This window comes from Aythya ferina (assembly GCF_964211825.1).
Source record: "Aythya ferina genome assembly, chromosome: 2".
Classification (NCBI taxonomy): Eukaryota; Metazoa; Chordata; class Aves; order Anseriformes; family Anatidae; genus Aythya; species Aythya ferina.
In genome coordinates, this window is record NC_140297.1 from 113,878,054 (window position 1) to 113,897,827 (window position 19,774).

A 19,774-nucleotide genomic window follows, 5' to 3' on the forward strand; every position below is an offset into this window, starting at 1 on the left:
AAACATGGAAACAGTTAAATTATACAAAAATATTGTTAGGTTAAATACTACAAGGACTCCAAGGACTCTCTGCACTAACTCTTACCATTTATTTTTCTCCCAGAGACTGACATTATTTTCTACTAAACTGCATGGATTTCAAGTCCCAGATAGTGCCATTATTTTCTACTAAATTGTATAGATTTCAAATGCATCAGAATTTGATATGGTCCTTGCAAAAGAAAACCTCAAACAAAATACAAGGAAGCCATACCTTGAAGAACTTTATTTTTATCATTAAAAAAAAAAAAAAAAAAGTGTGTGGGGGGAAAGCCAATGGAATAAGGAAGGTCTTGGAAAACAAACAAACAAAAATCAACCAAACAACCAAAAAAAATACACCACACACTTCATTTTTCTACTGACTTTTCGTAGTGTTATTAGTATAATCACTACAAAAGCAATCTATTCTATTTAGTTTAAATATAAGTCTTTGGTCAAGAAGTGCCATTCATCCGTATTTTAACGGGCATAGCAGAAATTTGCAGAATTAATTTCAGAGATCAGATATTGAAACATTTTTCCCTTGCTAACTGTAAACTTAAGAGTAGTTATACTATGAGAAAGCTGTTAGCAACAACATCAAAAGGACATACCATTTAATATCTTCTTCTGCTCTTTACACACCTATTCTGTCATGGCCTTCTGACACTGGAAATAAAGAAATGGTTTGGAAAACCAACCAACCAATCAACCTCTCATAAATTCATATCTCTACTCTGTATCTGTTCATAAATTCATATCTGTGAGAAAATATGTCCATACTGTGGGTAACTCAGAATCCCAAGTACAATGTGCAGCCTGCCGCCTCAAATCTTGAAAAAGGTCACTTCCTTCATCTGGAAAGGTTAGTGTTGTCATGTCATAGTTGTTGCTAAAGGACTCTAATATTTTCCATCTTTAACCACCAAAACAAAGAAGCTGGCACTTAATATTTTAGAACATAATTACCATTAATAATTATCAATGTTGGAACTAGTTCTAGAGTATGCAAAAAATCTGATCTTTTGATGTATGAATGTACTAGGAAAGTGTAATCTCCCTTACAGATACAGAAATCAAAAAGAGGAGCCAAGAAGTAAAGCTGGTAATCTTTTTTAAATGTAAAGTTTTAATTTATGTAAAATGTTTTAATTTATGTAATTTATGTAAATTAGGTATTTCTTTCTCAGATGCTGAAATATTTTTGTGACTGAGAGTGAAGAATCTACAAATATCAGTATGGTCATTAATTAGGATATTTTTTTTCATTTATTTATTTTTATTTTTTTAACCAGAGAGAAGAGAAATAAGGATAATCAATGAAAGTTCAAATAGAAAATAAGAATGAAGAAGTAATTTATTTCCATGACTTTACAAGAGTTTGATAGACAGATTATGGAACATAGAACAGAGTAACACAGATTTTATTGCTTTTCTTTCAGTGACTAGCATTAGCAATACTGTACCTCCAGGACAAACAGTATTCCCAGAACCTCAAGTTCAGCAGGTCTGAGGTCCACAGATACCTGGCATGATTTGGTCCTGAACAGTCCTTTGTGACTTCAGATTCATTCATGATCTTTATATTGCAGAGAAATATGCTGACATATCTTCAGCTTCTTCTTCCTCTCTCTTAATCAGTGCATGAAAACCTACAACCAGAGGAATTTGTAAATGAAAATATCCATGAAACTCTTCTGTGCTCTTCTAGGATTTTCTTGAACATCAGGCTTTCCAATAAAAGACAGTTAAAAATAAAGACTCCGGTTGACCGCAGGAAACAAAGCTATTCAGAAATCTAGCATGATCTCAAATGGAAGAAGTCAATTCCCAAAGCCCTGGAGAAAGGGGGCTTCTCATAACCCACCTCAAAAACTTCTCAACATCTTGCATAGCACAATCAAATCCACATGGTCAGGGTGCATACACAAGGCAGCAATGCTGCCACCTCTGATGGGATCATCTCAGATTCAAGTGACCCATAGGCATAAACACAGGGAGCTCTGTAATTCCAACCAGTTCTCAAACAAATTATCTTCTTCAGAAGCAGAAGAAAGACCACAGAGACCTACAACTTCCCCAGAACTGTGTCAAACACAGAGCTGGGACAAAAAATGACACCTCTCAAACCTCTTATCGTCTATCAGGCCACCTCCCTGACAGCTGACACATGCCACCTACTGTGGACAAAGGGAGCTCTCAAACACCCACCACCTCCCTAACCTCCCATTTTGTCCCAGGCAGCTGCAAGGACCCCACTGCTGTGGACAAAGGACCCTCTGCGACACCCAGCCACTCTGCAATCTTCACCATCAGGACCATCCCCAAAGCCCTGGACAAAGGAAGCCTCTCACAAGCCAGCTCTACAACCTGTCAACATCTTCCCAACCTGTCAACATCTTCCCAAGGAACTGCAAATCCACATGGTGAGGACACAAAACCAAGGCCGACTTGCACCCACTTCTCAGGGGTTCCCTGTCTCGTGCAAGCTTCCTACACACACCAACACAGGGGAATCTGCAACCCTGTCAACTTCTCTAACATATCATCCTCTTTACAGGCACACGAAGGGACTCCATGGACATGGAAGAGAGTCGGCACAGGGACCTTCAGCTTGCCCATAACTGTGTCACACCCAGACATGGGACCAACAAGACACTTCTCAAACATATCATTCTCTACCAGGCTACTACAACGACTCAGCCAAATTGGACAAAGAAAGCTCGGGAAAAAAAAAAAAAAGACACATCTGTGGAACCCCTCCTGGTGTGAAAGGTAGCCATAACATTCCAAAGTCTTCCCACCACACATTCTCTCTCTAACCTCTCCTTTATTTCCTGGCAGCTGGAAGGTCCCCACAGCACAGGACAAAAGGTGCTCCATGCAAACCAGATACCCGGTAACAATGCATAATCCAAGATGAAGCAGCATGATGCCCAAGGCATTGCCCAAAGCAAGACTCCCAAAAGTCATCTCAAGAAGCTCTCAAGGTCTTCCCAGGGACCTGCAAACCCCCGTGGCTGGGGCACAAACAAAAGGCAGCATCGCTGCCACCTCTGACAAGCTCCTGTCAGATTCAAGGGACCCCTAGGCATGGACACAAGGAGCTCTGCAACTCCAACCTGTTCTCCAACAAATTCTCTCTTCTTCACAGGCACGAGAAAGGATTCCAGAGTCCTGGAAGGGAGGAGCTCCACCACACCCAGCGTATTTCCACCCTTCTGTGGTCTCCCTGTCACCTCCACCTCACACACCATCATGGACAACAGGTGAGCTCTGCACCACACTGCAACTCGCCCACCTCTCACGGTCTGCACAGGGAGCTACAAACAACTTCCCCAGAGCTCGGGACCACACACCAAGTCTCAAAGCTCACATGGCCTTCAATAGCATCGCAATGTGCCTACAGACATGGAGAAAAGCAGCTCGGAAACACAGCGCATCTCTCTAACCTCTCCTGCTGGTCAAGGTACACACAGCTCCCCCGCAGCCTTGGAGAAAGTGGGATCCGCAGCTCTTGTCTCCTCTCTAACCTGTAACACTCTCCCTGGCAGCTGGAAGGTCTCAAAAGCCACGGACCATGGGAGCTGCACCACATTCCCCATCGCTATGCCCTCTACAGCTCTGCCCCGGCAGCTGAAAGGCTCCAACAAGGCCACGGAAAAAGGTAGTTCTGCACCACCTACTGCAGACAAAGGGAGCTCTCGACCACTCACCACCTCGCTAACCTCTGGTTAAGGTACACGCAGGTGCCCCGTAGCTGTGGATTATATTAGATCACAGCTCCTGCCTCTATTCTGACACGCTCTCCCTCTCAGTTGCTTGTCCCAAAAGCCACGTTTCTTGGGATTTTTACTTTATCCCCAATCTCTGTTGCTTCTCCTGCTCTGCCACTGCCACTGAAATGTTGTAGCAGGTCTATAAAATATGGAGCGGTTGTGTCTTATTTCAGCCATCAGCTAAGCACTACAGAGCTATTTTCTCACCTTCTCCCCTATTGGGTTGAGTGTAGGAAGTGAAAAAATGTAATAGCTTGGGGGTGAAGATAAAGACAGTTAATTAGGACAGAAAATAAAGGATAATATTAGTAATAATTATAATAATGATAATAGTCTTATAAATATATATATATATTTTTACAAAAAATTATACCCAGCATAAATGCTTACCACTTACTCACAGACACGGAGCACATCTCCAAGCTAATGTCACTTCCCACCTTGGCCAGCCACCCCATATTACTTGCTTAGCATGTTGTCCTACGTTATTTACTATTCCTTTGGACAGTTCAGGTCAGCTGTCCTGGTTCTGTCCCCGCCCAGGTCTTTGTGCACACCCAGCCTCCTCCCTGCCAGGGTGGTATGAAAAGTTGAATAGTCTTTGGCTTGATGTAAACACTGCTCTGCAAAAAAATAAACATTAGTGTGTTATCAACACTATTCTCAACCTAAATTAAAAACAGAGCCCCATACCAGCTATGAGGTGGAAAATTTACCCTATCCTTGGTAAAACCAGGACAATATCCACCCCTTATTGTATACCATTTTTGTCATTCTGCTTCCCATACTTTGTAATACATTCCGATTAACCACCACTTTTTATATATTTACATAAAATGTCCACTGAGTTTGTTTAGTCTGTGACTTACTTTGGCCTCCTATCAGATACTGCATATGGCATTGAAAATCATAAACACATTTTACATTTTCTTTTTTTTGCCATGATTCAATTATCCTATTTTAAATGATATAATACAACCTTCTTTTCGATAACAGACAAAGTTTTTTTGAAAGGTTTAGATACCAGAGTAATGATATATATAGGCAGATGTAATAAATTTGTTTACAGAAAAATATTTTCTCCCCCTGTACTATACCAAATCTCTCCCTCTCTCTCTCTCTCTCTCTCCCCATAATTATCAGGAGCCATCTAGAAGAAGTAGGAAAAAATAAACTATGATTGACATTGACAGTGTTCTATTTACTTTGCAATCTAAATGAGACATAAATGTGTCTTTCTGGAGAAGAAAAATGTGAGAAAAATAGCATTATTTACAAGACTACATGGTACGTCATAGCATGGGCATTGGAAGCAGTGGAAGATTGGTGGAAGACAGTGGAAGCTCTCTTTAATAAATTTTCTACTGACATTTGAATAAGTAATTTGAGATTTAACCTTGCTTTTCTACTTAGCATTTTCAGAAAAAAACGCTTTTGTATATGAGAAAACACAAGAATGGAAATTGGAAAAGCATTCATTCTTTGCATTTTTTCTCAATCACCATTACCAAAAAATAACTTTTTTTTTTTTTTTTTTTTTTTTTTTTTTTTTACAAAACATTCAGCAATTTAGCTACTGCAAGATTCTTTGACTTGTACAAGACAACCTATAAATGTAGGCTCTGTGTATTTTCTATGTTCCTTATAAGTCTATAGATACTAACAAATAACAATATCTATGGCCCAATATGCTCGAGGCAATAAAACTGAAATGGCAATGATAAATACCAAAGTAGATTATTGCCCTCTTATAAACACCAAATTCTAAAAATAGCTATTGGTACTATTACAAGACAAATTGGTACTATTATAAGACAGACAAACTTCGTCTTCTATAGGTCTATCCTTCTTCACTTAATTTTCTGCATTTTGTTCTCCTGCTGCTCACTCTAGAATCTTCCAATATCCAGCTCAATTCAGTCAATATCAACTAGTTTACAATCTGGCTCATGTATGAATGAGACTTGTTAAAGATTGACTCTGAAGATACAAAGGTGTAGAAGAGAATTAGAGTCTAAACAGAGGAAAAACATGGTCAGGATTTTTTTTTTTTTTAATTTTTTTTTTTTTTTTTTAAGTATGGACAAGAGCTTTCCCCTGTATGGAAATCAGGACAAAAGATTAGCTGTTTTTTTCCAGGATCAGCCTTGCATTTTAGTGATATGCTGTAATAAAGCTCATGCTCCCCAACGTGCACACACTTAGTTTTGTGAAGATGAAATTTAATAGTGAAAAGTTATTCAAGTATAGGTAAGCCATGGATACACTTATGATTTTTAATTCGTAAAGCACTTTCTTTTTATATTGCATTTGCAATCCTCTGCTCTCAGAACTGTATTTATAAGTGCTACTTAGACTCAGACATCTCCAGAATGACACAGATATTTCTCATTCATATGTTAGATGCCTAAACAGTGAGGAGTCCATACATGCACTGAAAGGCTTAATAAACTCTCACACTTAGCTCAATTGCATGCATACATGCAATCTGTATGTGTCTAGCACTGGCCCAACTGTACCGTTGTGTCCACAGCTGGCTGTGAATTCTCCAGATTGGAAAAAAAAGCAGAGCTTGTACATAACCAGCCAATTGCTCCAATATATGACTTGACACAAATCCTTGCACACCAGAATAACAAATTTTATAGAGTCCAAATTGATAAGGTATCATCAGAATGTCTGCTTTTATGTCCTGCAAAAACATCAGCTGAAAATCTAGTTTGCATTAACTAAATGTTTTCCACAAAAGTAAGCTCATGATTCAATTTCTCATAATTGTTACACAGAGTTTATTCCGACAGAAAACCTCTCCCATATTATACACAGTTTTCTAGTTAAATGATTCTGGTCTTCTGGGATAATTACAGGACAATAATGTACACAGAACTTAAAAAAAAACTCACATGCAGTTTCAAGGGCTTAATAATGTCCAGAGAATACAGTGTTGTCTTTTTAACAGAACTGCAGAGAGCCTCTCCTAGGGATGCTGAGAATCTGCATGGAGCTGCAGTCCATACCTTAAATCAGTTGCATAGTTGCATATGGAGTTACATAGCTAACAAATTTCTTCTTGTTAGAGGTCTAGCTAAAATCTCATTTCTTAAGAGGTGGTATCCACAGAGCTATTTAAAACAACAACAAAAAAAAGTAAGACTCAGGAAAGATGATGTTGGTCATGAAGAAACAGAAGCAGCTGGAGCCAATTCACAAGTAAAATTTATTGGACTCTGCAAAAATTCACTGGACTTGCTGCAAAAATTCAAACATGGATGTAGCTGGGATTAAAGAAAAAAGAAGCAAAACAGTGAAATGACTTGTTATGGTGCGTAAAGTGATTTAAACTGTGAAATTAGGCTGAGCCGAGACAGCAAACTGGAATACTCACTTTTTTTTTTTTTCTTTTTTTTGATACTTCTGAAAGATACTTAAAAGAGGTTCTTCTTGGCAGAAGTTTGATTTACCTAAAAATCTTATCTGTCATTATGATCCTCACTGTAAGAGACCTGTATTTGATTCCAAGGTGCCTATGCAAACCTCATGAAGTTCAACAAGGCCAAGTGCAAGGTCCTGTACCTGGATTGGGATAATTCTAAATATGAATACAGACTGGATGATGAGTGGACTCAGAGCAGCTTTGCAGAGAGGGACTAAACTTTTAACGCCACCAGGACATCTGGAAATGAAAGAATAGGAGGTGCCAGTTAACACGTGGCTCATCAGTAGAAGAAAGGCACAAGCAGAACTACCTGATTTGAGTGGTCTTCTCCAGGTCTTCTTCAAACTTGTAATATGTTAAGGATGCTTTTTTTCTTGAATAGTTTTAATTTTGATCTTTTGAGGGAAGGGAAATTAAACTGCAAGGCTGAATAGCATCTTTCCTTCATAATAAAGTATCTGTCTAACTTCCCTAAGATCACTGGCAATGAAAGGACAGAGTTGCGTTCTCTCTTTTCTTTTCCCATGTCTTTTGGAAAGGAGGCTGAAAAGAAAAATTCAATGTCTGTGAAATCAAATAGCTAAGAAATATGGAAAGCAAATAGTTATTCTTAGCTATACTGCATGCCTGCTGTGAATCAAAGCAACAATAAAACACTTTTTAGAATGAATAGCATAATGAGGTAAGAACAAAAGAATTCCAGTAGCTGCTAAATTAGTTTCCAAAAGACGTTGTTTCAATCTCTCGAGAAAATGTTCAATGTTATGAGGGCAATTCAAAGATATATCCAGACTCTCATTCTGCACTAAAAAACAAACAAACAAACAAACAAACAAAAAAGTATCATTAAAGCAAATGAAAGAACTCTTTTCAGGTAGCTTCAAGAAAAAGGTTGCCTGCTGTACAATACAAGCACAGCACAGTTAAACTTACAACAACTAACATAAATGAAGTGGAATTAGAAGTAAAACGAACAAACAAACAAACAAAAAAACAAACAAACAAAAAAAACAGAATTGGCCAGATTAAAACAAACAAGTTTATTCTAAAAGACAAAGTCAAACTCCCAGGTAACCATACGATCCCTGAACCAAATTCGTGAGCAAAAGTCTCAAACCTGCAAGCCATTTCTGAACTCAGGTTTTCTGGCTGAAGGTATATGTTCCACAATCTTGTAGATGATAATTCCTTACATATACATGTATACATACACTTACACATATCTGTATATGTGCATAGATATGTGTATGTATAATAAAGAAGCTAGAATCAATGATCTAACTGGTCAAAGGCAGTAAGAGCATTGCCATGAAATAAAGGCTGAGATTGCTGGGCATGTTCAGCCTCAAGAAGAGAAGGCTCCAGGGAGACCTCATTGCAGCCTTTCAGTACTTAAAGGGGGGTTATAAAAAAAAGATGGAGAGTGATTTTTTACTCAGGCAGATAATGATAGGTCAAAAAGGAAAGGTTATAAACTAGAAGAAGGGAGATTTAGAATAGATGTTAGGAGGAAAATTTTCAGTCAGAAGGATGTGAAGCACTCAAACCGGTTGCCCAGAGAGGTTGTGGATGCCCTATCTACAACCAGTGCACAGTGACTGTGCACTTAGTCACATGGTCTGAATTTTTGGGTAGACCTGTACGGTGCCAGGAGTTGGACTTGATGATCCTTATGGGTCCCTTCCAACTCAGGATATGCTATGATTCTTTGATTCTGTCCCTAGAGGTGTTCAAGGCCAGGTTGGTGTAGTGGGTTTACGTGGCAAGGTTTTGGTAGCAGGGGGCCATAGGGGTGGTTTCTGTGAGAAGGATCTAGAAGCTGCCCCATGTTTGGGAAGGGCCCCATTGTTTTCCAGAGCTGAGCCAATAAGCGATGTTGTTTTGTGCCTCTGTGAGAGCATATTTAAGACAAGGAAAAAAACGCTGTGCCACACAGCAGCTGGGAGAGTGAGAGCAGTGAGGAACAGCCTTGCAGGTGCCAAGGTCAGTGTAGAAGGAGGGGGAGAGGTGCTCTAGGCGCCGGAGCAGAAGTCCCCTGCGGCCTGTGGTGAGGACCATGGTGAAGCAGGATGTCCCCCTGCAGCCTATGGAGTACCACGGTGGAGCAGGGTTCCACGCTGCAGCCTGTGGAGGAGACCACGGTGGAGCAGGTGGCCCTGCACCGATGGAGGCTGCCACCTGTGGAAGACCCCTGCCGGAGCAGATTCTGGGCCAGACCTGTTGCCCGTGGAGAGGAGACCATGCAGGAGCAGGTGACCTGGCAGGAGCTGCTGCCTGTGGGGGACCCAGGTTGGAGCAGTTTGCTCCTGAGGGACGGACCCCGTGGTACGGACCCATATCTGGAGCATTTCTGGAAGAGCTGCTGCCTGTGAGAAGCCCACGCTGGATCAGTTCATCAAGGACTGCATCCCATGGGTGGGACCCCTCAGCACAGGGGACGAGAGTGACCGAGAAGGAGTGGCAGAGAAGAAGCGCTGTAGACTGACCATAACCCCCATTTCCCCGTTCCCCTGCGCCACTTGGGGGGAGGAGGTGGAAGAGGGTGGATGGGGGGGAAGGTGCTTTTGGTTTCCTTCCTTTGTTTCTCACTTCTCTAGCTTGTTAGTAATAGGCAATAAATCTTACTATCTCCTTATGCTGAGTCTGTTTTGCCTGTTACAATAATTCCTGAGTGATTTTCTCGTCCTTATCTCAACCTTTGAGCCCTTTTCACATATTTTCTCCCTGTTCCTCTTTGAGGAGGGGGAGTGAGAGAGCAGCTGTGGTGGAGCTCGGCTGCCCACTCGAGCAGAACCATGACAGCTGGATGAAGCCTTGGACAACCTGATCTAGTCAGTGTCATCCCTTCAACATGGCAGAAGAAGTGGAACTAGATGATCTTTGAGGTCCCTTCCAAGCCAAGCCATTGTATGATTCTATGATTGATTCTATGGTATGTATGTGCATACATGCATACATATACAGATAAGTACATAAATATATGCTGTACTGAAAGAAGATTTTGAACAATGACAATGGAACCAAGATTTTTTTAACAATTCATATATTTTTTCTGCTGATGAGGCTTCATGTAAACTCTGTATGTTGCATTTGCAACATGTGGCATACCATTGAATCATAGAATCACAGAATCAAAGAACAGCTTGGATTGGAAGGGACCTTAAAGATCACCTAGTTCCAACCTCCCTGCCATAGGCAGGGATGCCACCCACTAGATCAGCTTGTCCTCATCCTGTAATTATCTGCCTGAGAAAAAAAACGTTCTCCATCTCTTCTAATAAGCCCCCTTTTAAGCATCGAAAAGATGCAATGAGGTCTCTCCAGAGCCTCCTCTTCTCCAAAGTAAACAACTCCAACTCCCTCAGCATAATTTCACAGGAGAGGTGCTCCAGCCCTCTGATCACCTTTGTGACCCTCCTCTGGACATGCTCTAACAGATTCAAATCCTTCTTGTTGTGGGAGCCCCAGACCAGGATACAGTATTCCAAGTGGGGCCTCATGAGGGCAGAGCAGAGGTGGACAATCACATTCTTCACCCTGCTGGCCACTCCTCTGGTGATGCAGCCCAGGATGTGGTTGGCCTTCTGGGCTGCAAACACACACTGCTGGCTCATCTCGAGCTTTTCATCTGCTAGAACCCCCAAGTCCTTTTCTGCAGGGCTGCTCTCAGTGAGTTCTTCTCCCAGTCTGTGCTCATGTCTGGGACTGCCTCACAAGGGCAGAGCAGAGGAGGACGATCACCTCCCTAATACAATCACCTCAATACAATGCATCTTCTTTACACATGATAGTAAGCAGATATCTACAACCTATTTTATTATTTTATTTTATTTTATTTTATTTTATTTTATTTTATTTTATTTTATTTTATTTTATATTTTATTTTATTTTATTTTATTAATTCATTTTTATATAAATGCTGAGTGCATTAATATTCTGAAGACAAAATAAAAATATCTTATATGGGGAATCTCGTATACTTGTTTATGTACTCAGTAGAGAACAGTGAGTTCTGTTGACATTCTATATAAAGTCTTTTCAAGATAAAAAAAACTTTTAGAATAAACAATATTGTAAGCACAAAATTTGACTCATTTAATACAACTTTAAAGATTGGCTTTCTTTTTTTGTTTTGATTGTGAATACTCTTCTCCACTGGGTTGTTCAGTGGCTTATGAGATGATGAAATATCTCATGGAGCGGCTGCAGAGTCCACCATAGGGGTCACAGTGACCGTTGGATCTGTCACGGGACTTGGAGTGGCCGCAGGGTCTGTCACTAAGTTGATAGCAGTATCCATGGCAGCTCGATAGGCATGGGCCAGGCCCCAGCATGTTACAATGATTTGTGTTATTTTGGAACTTCCCGAATCGCGACACCTTTTTTTCAAGCATTCTGCCAGTTTTTGAGGATTTTGCACTTGTTCAGGGGTGAATTTCCAAAACACTGGGGGTGCCAACTGGTCTAGATGCCTGCCCATATCCTCCCATACTCCCTGCCACCCACAACTATACTGCCTCCGGGCAGATCTCCGGATGAGCTTCCTAAGTAGTTGTTTAACTTTAAGCAGAACCTGAAGCGCATTCAGGAGGCAGAACAACAGGACTATGCTGGTCTGAGTATCCCAAGGATATTCAATATCTTGGAGAGTTATTGTAATAAACTCGGAGGATAAGAGGGTGGTGAAGGAGGAAGGGAGAGTGATCAAGGAGGATACAGGGGTGGTGAAGGAGAAAGGGAGAGTGATCAAGTAAGAAAAATTATCTTCCCCTTTCCCCTCCACAGATTGACTCCCTAATGAAAAAAGGCAACAGATATAATTGCTAATAGTTTCCAAAATACAGTTTCCAAAGTATAGAATCGAAGATGTTACTGAGTACAAATACCAGGTTAGAGTCATGGCCAGATATTTCATCATCTCATAAGCCACTGATACAACACACAGTACCATAATGGTCTGAAACCAGGGCCCGGAGAGGATAAACGACATAACAGAGAGCACATACAGAAAATAACGTGCTATAATACTCTATTTGGAAAACAGGCGCAGCACAGTTGAGATTAAAGCAATCAGCATTATGACAAGTGACTATTAAGCCGGTCTAGTACTTATACCAATTTTAGTTTAACACACTCTGGTCAGATCTGCCGTTATCTCAACCTTTCGAGCCCCACGTTGGGCGCCAAAAAGACTGTCGTGGTTTAACCCGGCTGGCAGCTAAACACCACGCAGCCGTTCGCTCACCCTTCCCCCTCCCTCTCTGGGACGGGGGAGAGAAATGGAAAGTGAAGCCCGTGAGTTGAGATAAAGACAGTTTAATAGGACAGGAAAATAATAATAATAATAATAATAATAATAATAATAATAATAATAATAATAATACAATGATGATAATAGTACTACTAATAATAATATGTACAAACGAGTGATGCACAATGCAATTGCTCACCACCCGCTGACCGATGCCCAGCTTAACCCCGAGCAGTCCGGCCCCCTACCCCGGCTAGCCACCCCTATATATTGTTTAGCATGACGTCAGATGGTATGGAATACCCCTTTGGCTAGTTCGGGTCACCTGTCCTGGGTCTGTCCCCTCCCAGCTCTTACTGCACCCCCAGCCTGCCTGTTGGCAGGACAGAGCAAAAGTCTGAGGTGTCCTTGGCTTGGTATAAGCACTGCTCTGCAACAATTAAAACATCGGGGTATTGTCAGCACTCTTCTCATCCTAAGCCAAAACACAGCATTCCACCAGCTACTAGGAAGAAAATTAATTCTGTTCTAACTGAAACCAGGACATTCCCAAAAACCTGATAGCAGTTACTCATTATTTATTTATTTTTCTGAGTAAAGCTCTGGAAAGCATAAACAGGACTTATCATTCTGAAGAAATCAAAAGACATGGAACTTCTTAAAGTATATTCCTAGCTATAAAAAGTAAAGTTTATTTCACATAGTGCCTGTTTCTTGAGCAAACGGGTACATCTGTGAGCAACTGAAAGAATTATGACTAGTTTCCTGTATTAGAAAATGTTGTTTAGATCGTAAATGACTATTAAGAATGTGATAAAAATGGTTTTCTTGTTGCTAGGACGTTCATTGTGTCCAGCCCACATAGAGTTTCATGTTTAAGGAAGAGATTTCAGTATAAGCTCAGTCTTATTATTCTATTTTCTACTGGCATGATTACAGTTACAAAGCTTGTAATAATCACAGACCTCTTGCTCTTCTTGCTAACTTCAACTAACACAGTCAATGGACCCTAGACTGTAAGGAATAGTATATCCAGAGACACAGGAGAAAGCATGACTGGGTGAGCCTTGTTTCCCTTTCCTTAGGGAACCATATTAGAAATAAAAAATATTGACTATGGGAATTCTAAGTGGAGAGATTTTTCTGAGTAATCACTACTTGCTTTTGTTATGTGTTTTTTTTTTTTTCTCACTGCCATGAGAAGGTTTGCTGATTACCATAAGAATGCTCCAGTGAGAAAACTTTACTCACATGAATAAAACGATGTTGGGCCAGAGCCTAAAAAAGCATGCTAAATCCTTTCAGCACATCAACATTATCAACATCAGCAACACTATCCTGAGGCAGAGCTTATTTGCTGCTTAACATTCCAAATGTGTTGTGCAACAGACGAGCACAAAGCGATTCTGCCCAGGTGTTCAATATCATGCAGTTGGATCCAGCTGTATTCGCTGTGCACAAGTTGTATATGTGTACACAAACCTGTCCAACTTGAATATTATATAATAAACAAGCTAGAATCAAAGACCTAATTGGTCAAAGGCAGTAAGTGCATTGCCACAACATTACCCATTTGATACATTTTTGTCCATGTCCTCATAAAAAAATCATACAAAGTGGTGAAGGTCTAACTCAAATGTGGCTGTACAAAGATCAGGCTCTCTTTGCCTACACAATGCTTTTGCTAAGCATGTAGAAAAGGGCAGTGGACTAGAAAATTGTGAAGCAGCTATTATGGTATGCTTTCAAATTCGATGTAAGCACTTAACAGAATTGATTGGCTGATATCAATAAATTTAACCTATATACTTTTATATAAATTACTTCAGAACAACAGAATTCATTAAATTACTAAAACAGGAGAAAATAAGTTAACTAAAATATAGAATATAGAATAGTAGAAAATAAGTTAACTAACATCATCGAGCATATAGACTAGCTTGTTTATATCTTATATAAACAGGGGAACAGTTTTATATTTCATGGGATTATTTGATTTTCAAAGAGTACGCAGATTACAAAGAGTAATTCAACTTGGATTACGAAGTTGAAAGTGGAGTTAAGATTTTCAAATATATAATTTTGTTGTTTTTAATTTTATCATATTGAGGTGCCTCACTGCTGATTGAGACATCAAAACACTAAGAAATATTGAAGAATATTGAAATATTGAAGAAGTTTAGTGCTTTGAGAATCCCTGACATTCTTAGAGCATACATGTCAGCTGCTCTGCTCAAATCTTTTCCTGCCATTCTAAGTCAGGTAGTGATATCAATGACTTGAAATCATTTCAAGAGAGTTTGTATCATCGCTCTGCATCAGAATGAGAGGATCATTTTATCAGTATCAGCAGGACATGTAGCTGGTAAAAATTCTAGCAGCTATTGATGCTTTAAAATCCAGTTCAATTTTTGAGCAAGATGAGAGCAGTAGGTGTTTTAAATTCTAATAGTCATTATGATGGCAAACCAAGAAAATGAAAGTAACAAATTGAGTCATCAGGTCACTTTTTCTTTTTTTTTTCCCCAAAATAGTTAACCACTATACAAATATCTCCCATAAACATCTGTGGAGATGTGGGTACGAATGCAATTAGACATGTCTTTGAACATGAAGAGGTTGTGAACATACAACAAAGGTGTGTGACTGAACTACATAACTGATTTAACTTTGGAACCAGTAAAAAAAAAAAAAAAAAAAAAAAAAGTAGAAAACAACAGCAATCAGTGGAAGGTTATTCTGTCAGAGTACTTCTTGTGACAGAGATAGTCGTTTGTCCCCTTCTTGTTTCTAAACCAGTGTCATTCCTATATTCCTGAGTCAACATAATTCCACAAGAATCAAGGAAGAAAAGATATTAATATCAAATCAGAATAAAGCTAACATTATTTAAAAGTACTTGCATGTCTATAAATTACAGCAGAAAAAAAAAATATCCTCAATGATACACAGGCCAGGGAAATTCAGACTCTGAATTCTCCCTGTCTTGTTGCTCATAATGCCAAGATATTATTTCTTTATGCTTTCAAAATTTTACCTGCTCTTTTTAGGACTGGTACAACTTTTTAAGTAAAAGCTACAGCAAAAAATATACATTTAAAAAAAAAAAAAAAAAAAAAGATTGTAAGATTGTAATAATTCTTCCCATCTTCAACCTAAGTTAAAAAAGCAGTTCTTGAAAATTTCCAACTAGAACAAGGCACTTAAGTATGCCCCCATGTTTGGGAATTAGTATGCGTGACGAACAAGGAGTGAAGTCAGAACATGGTCATGGGCCATTTTTCAAGTATCTTACAGTAGTTCTGAATTTGCATTAGAAATCCAGTATTAGCCATGGGATCAGGGTGCAAAGATCTCAAGGACACAATTACATTTATTTCTGTATGTGGTGGTTTTACTCGTGTGGGCAGCCAAGCTCCACCACAACTGCTCTCTGACTCCTCCTCAAAGAGGAACGGGGAGAAAATACGATGCAAAGGGCTCAAGGGTTGAGATAAGGTCAAGGAGATCACACAATAATTATCGTGATGGGCAAAACAGACTCAGCATAGGGAGATAGTAAGATTTATTGCCTATTACTAACAAGCTAGAGAAGCAAGAAACAAAGGAAAGATACCAAAAGCACCTTCCCCCCCATCCACCCTCTTCCACCTGAGCGGCATAGGGGAACGGGGGAATGGGGGTTATGGTCAGTCTATAACGCTTCTTCTCTGCCACTCCTTCTTGGTCACTCTCGTCCCCTGTGCTGAGGGGTCCCACCCATGGGGTGCAGTCCTTGATGAACTGATCCAGCGTGGGCTTCTCACAGGCAGCAGCTCTTCCAGAAATGCTCCAGATATGGGTCTGTACCACGGGGTCCATCCCTCAGGAGCAAACTGCTCCAACCTGGGTCCCCCACAGGCAGCAGCTCCTGCCAGGTCACTTGTTCCTGCATGGTCTCCTCTCCATGGGCTACAGGTCTGTCCCGGGACCTGCTCCTGTGGTGGTCTTCCACAGGCCACAGCCTCTGTCAGTGCAGGGCCACCTGCTCCACCGTGGTCTCCTCCACAGGCTGCAGCATGGAACCCTGCTCCACCGTGGTACTCCATGGGCTGCAGAGGGACAGCCCATGGTCCTCACCACGGGCCGCAGGGGACTTCTGCTCCAGTGCCTAGAGCACCTCTCCCCCTCCTTCTACACTGACCTTGGCACCTGCAAGGCTGTTCCTCGCTCCTTTCACTCTTCCAGCTACTGTGTGGCGCAGCATAATTTTTTCCCTGTCTTAAATCTGCTCTGACAGAGCCGCAAAACAACACCACTTATTGGCTTGTCTCTGATCAGCAGTGGGGGCCCTTATCAAACATGGGGCAGCTTCTAGATCCTTCTCACAGAAACCACCCCTATGGCCCCCTGCTACCAAAACCTTGCCACATAAACCCACTACACTGTACTTCCACAGTCAACTTCAAATTAAATATACTGTTAGGAAAAAAATAAATTTTAAAGTCAACAGAGTAACTAGGTATGAAGTATCTTGCTGTGCTACGCAGGAAAAAGTTGGGTGATAACATTATAAACTAATAATTCTTATTTCTGATTTTTTTTTTAATTATTATTTTTATTTTCTTCACAACTGGCTGCTTATAAAAATGGAATATTCCTGTGTTATACCAGCATCAGGAATCTGAGATTTCTACAGTTGCTGTTCTTACAGACTATGATAAAAGGTCAAATTAGTTACTTTAACAGTGTTTGTCTTTTAGGTCTATTTCTGAACTTTCAGCAAGGTAATCTAAATAAAACACAAGAGAAATAAAGAACCAGGTGTCTACTTTTTGAAGACAAACCTCCATCTGATAGTGGGAATGCAAAAACACTTTCACAAAATGTCTAAATATTTGCTATCAACAAATAAACTTACAAATCTTGATAGACCATATTGCCACCCATTCCATCGTCCTGTTTCTGGAGATCACAAGTAACAGGTATGTTGAAAAGAGAGCAAAATACAGGTAAGCAATACTTCCCTTCAATATCCAGTGATTTCTGCCACAGTCAGAAAATAAACCATGTAATGACTTTGTGTGCTTAATAAGTTTTGGTGATTTTTTCCTTCCATTCATTTGTCTAGTCTTTCTGAAACCACCTAAAGCCTTAGTATCCACTACAACTTGAGAAACAACCCAGTCATTGTAAACAGGCTTTTTTTTCCTCACTAGACAAAAACAGGACACATTCAAGAACACAAAAGATGACTGGTCAAAAGAGGAAAAACTCAAAACCGAATCTACTAGGCTGAAGAACTCACTGCCACAAGTTACATCTAGATTTAGTACATTAGCAAAATTAAAAAAAAAAAATATTAAAAAAATAAAAAAATCTGACAAGCAATCAGCTATAGCAATATTTAACGGTAAAATCTCTTAGTGGCTTTCAGCATCAATTAGATTTTCAGTGGCTTCATCACCTTTTCCAAAAAAGCAACCATTTGTTTCTCTTTTTTAATCAAAGTGAAGGGTAGCAAGAATGCATACCCATTTCAGAAATTTCACACTTTCATTTTGCCTCTAAAAAAAACTACACTAAAAGTAAAACTAGCAGAATAATGATCTCTGTATAAAGAAAAGCTTGGCAGCATTTTTTTTTTCTGTTTTCTTTTCATACTTTTACTTTCTACTTAGTAAATTAAAAGCTTCATATTCTGCTTAGTGTCTAATATCTTTATCTTTGCAAGCAAAGGTTAAATTGCTTACCAAATGACAATGACTGAAATTGAAGAATAAACAGGAAAATCAGAAAGTTGGCTTTTTTTTACAAGACCAATGTCTTCCCTCACAATTTTCATAACAGATGTTGATTTCTTATAAAAGATTAGGTTTAGAAAGCATTGGGTTTAGATTCTGCTTCATAAGAAAATAAAATGCGTACAGAATAAATAATAATAATATATATATATTATAAAAAAAAAAAGAAGAAAACATTGTGCTCTTATACCTAAGCATGTCAGATGCAGTTAGAAAAACAATTTATAAAGATTTAAAGCACTATTTGTAGTATTGATAAAAGTGACTTTTATAGCAACAGCAGAATTTTTATATATGACATATTGCAAAGTAGAAACTAGCAGAAATGAGACTTTTTCTAAATCTGTAATTTAAGAAACACTAAATAATAGAGGAAGAACTACTGCACAGACTGTCAGTGTGACATGACTAAATAGTAATTAATCTAGAGACGATTAATAATCAAAAAGGCAATTATACTTGGGAGTCCATATTAGAATATACACTGGGTGCCACTCACTAGCTAAGTCAATGGTGTTATTTATACAGTAATTTGGAATTGTTATGTATTAAGTAATGTTATGAAGTATCAGCTGTACATGCTCAAGTACTTCTTACCCATTTTGATTAAATAGCATCTATTAAATATCAGTAAAAATGTAATTAGCTCATTTCTGTATTGAAATATAGCTTTAAATCTACTATATTTTACTCAATTTTTTAAGTTATGCTCCCATAATAACCTGTGACTGAAATAATAAAAAAGGAAATAACCTGTCTTTTTAACATCATTACTGTTTAATTGAGGATGTTTGCATATCCCACAATATTATCTCCTTTTTCACACAGGTAGTAAAGGATTTCAGGAGTCTTTGAATTTATTTCCACAGACAGTGTAAACTACAGCAATGTTGTCATTTCTTTGTTAATCTACCAAACATTCTGTGCAGATAAGGGTTACAATAGTTGATGCTATAATCGGTGCATGATTACAAACATATGAATGTTCATACAGCACATCTTCTATTTATCTACAGAGAAAAACATGTCTCTGCAAGGAGATGGGATCTCACTGGACTCCAAACAGGAACTACTGATATCTCTGTTCTACTTTTCCAGCATTACCCCTGGTAAGCAAGTCAACTAGCTGTCTAGGGCAGGGTATATTTCTACTTATTAATCTTAACTTCCTCACAAATAAACTTCATCATAGTACCATTGCATGCTAGTATGACAATACATAACATAAAATGTTTTTTAACAGCATCCCAACAGTCTGGCAGAATTTTATCCTTGTAGCTGTACCCTCCCTCCCAGAAGGGTTCTTCAATGTTATGTATCTCCCTGCCTTTAAAATAATCACTGCTGAAGAAACTTCTCTGACTCCAGGAAGGATAATGTGCCTTTATGACATGTCTCCTGAAAAAGCACTCTGTAATTGCTTCAGTTTGGAGTTGAGTGTAAACATCCAACTAAAAATGCAAGAGGATAGGAAAACACTTTTAGGCACAGTCCATCACCAAAT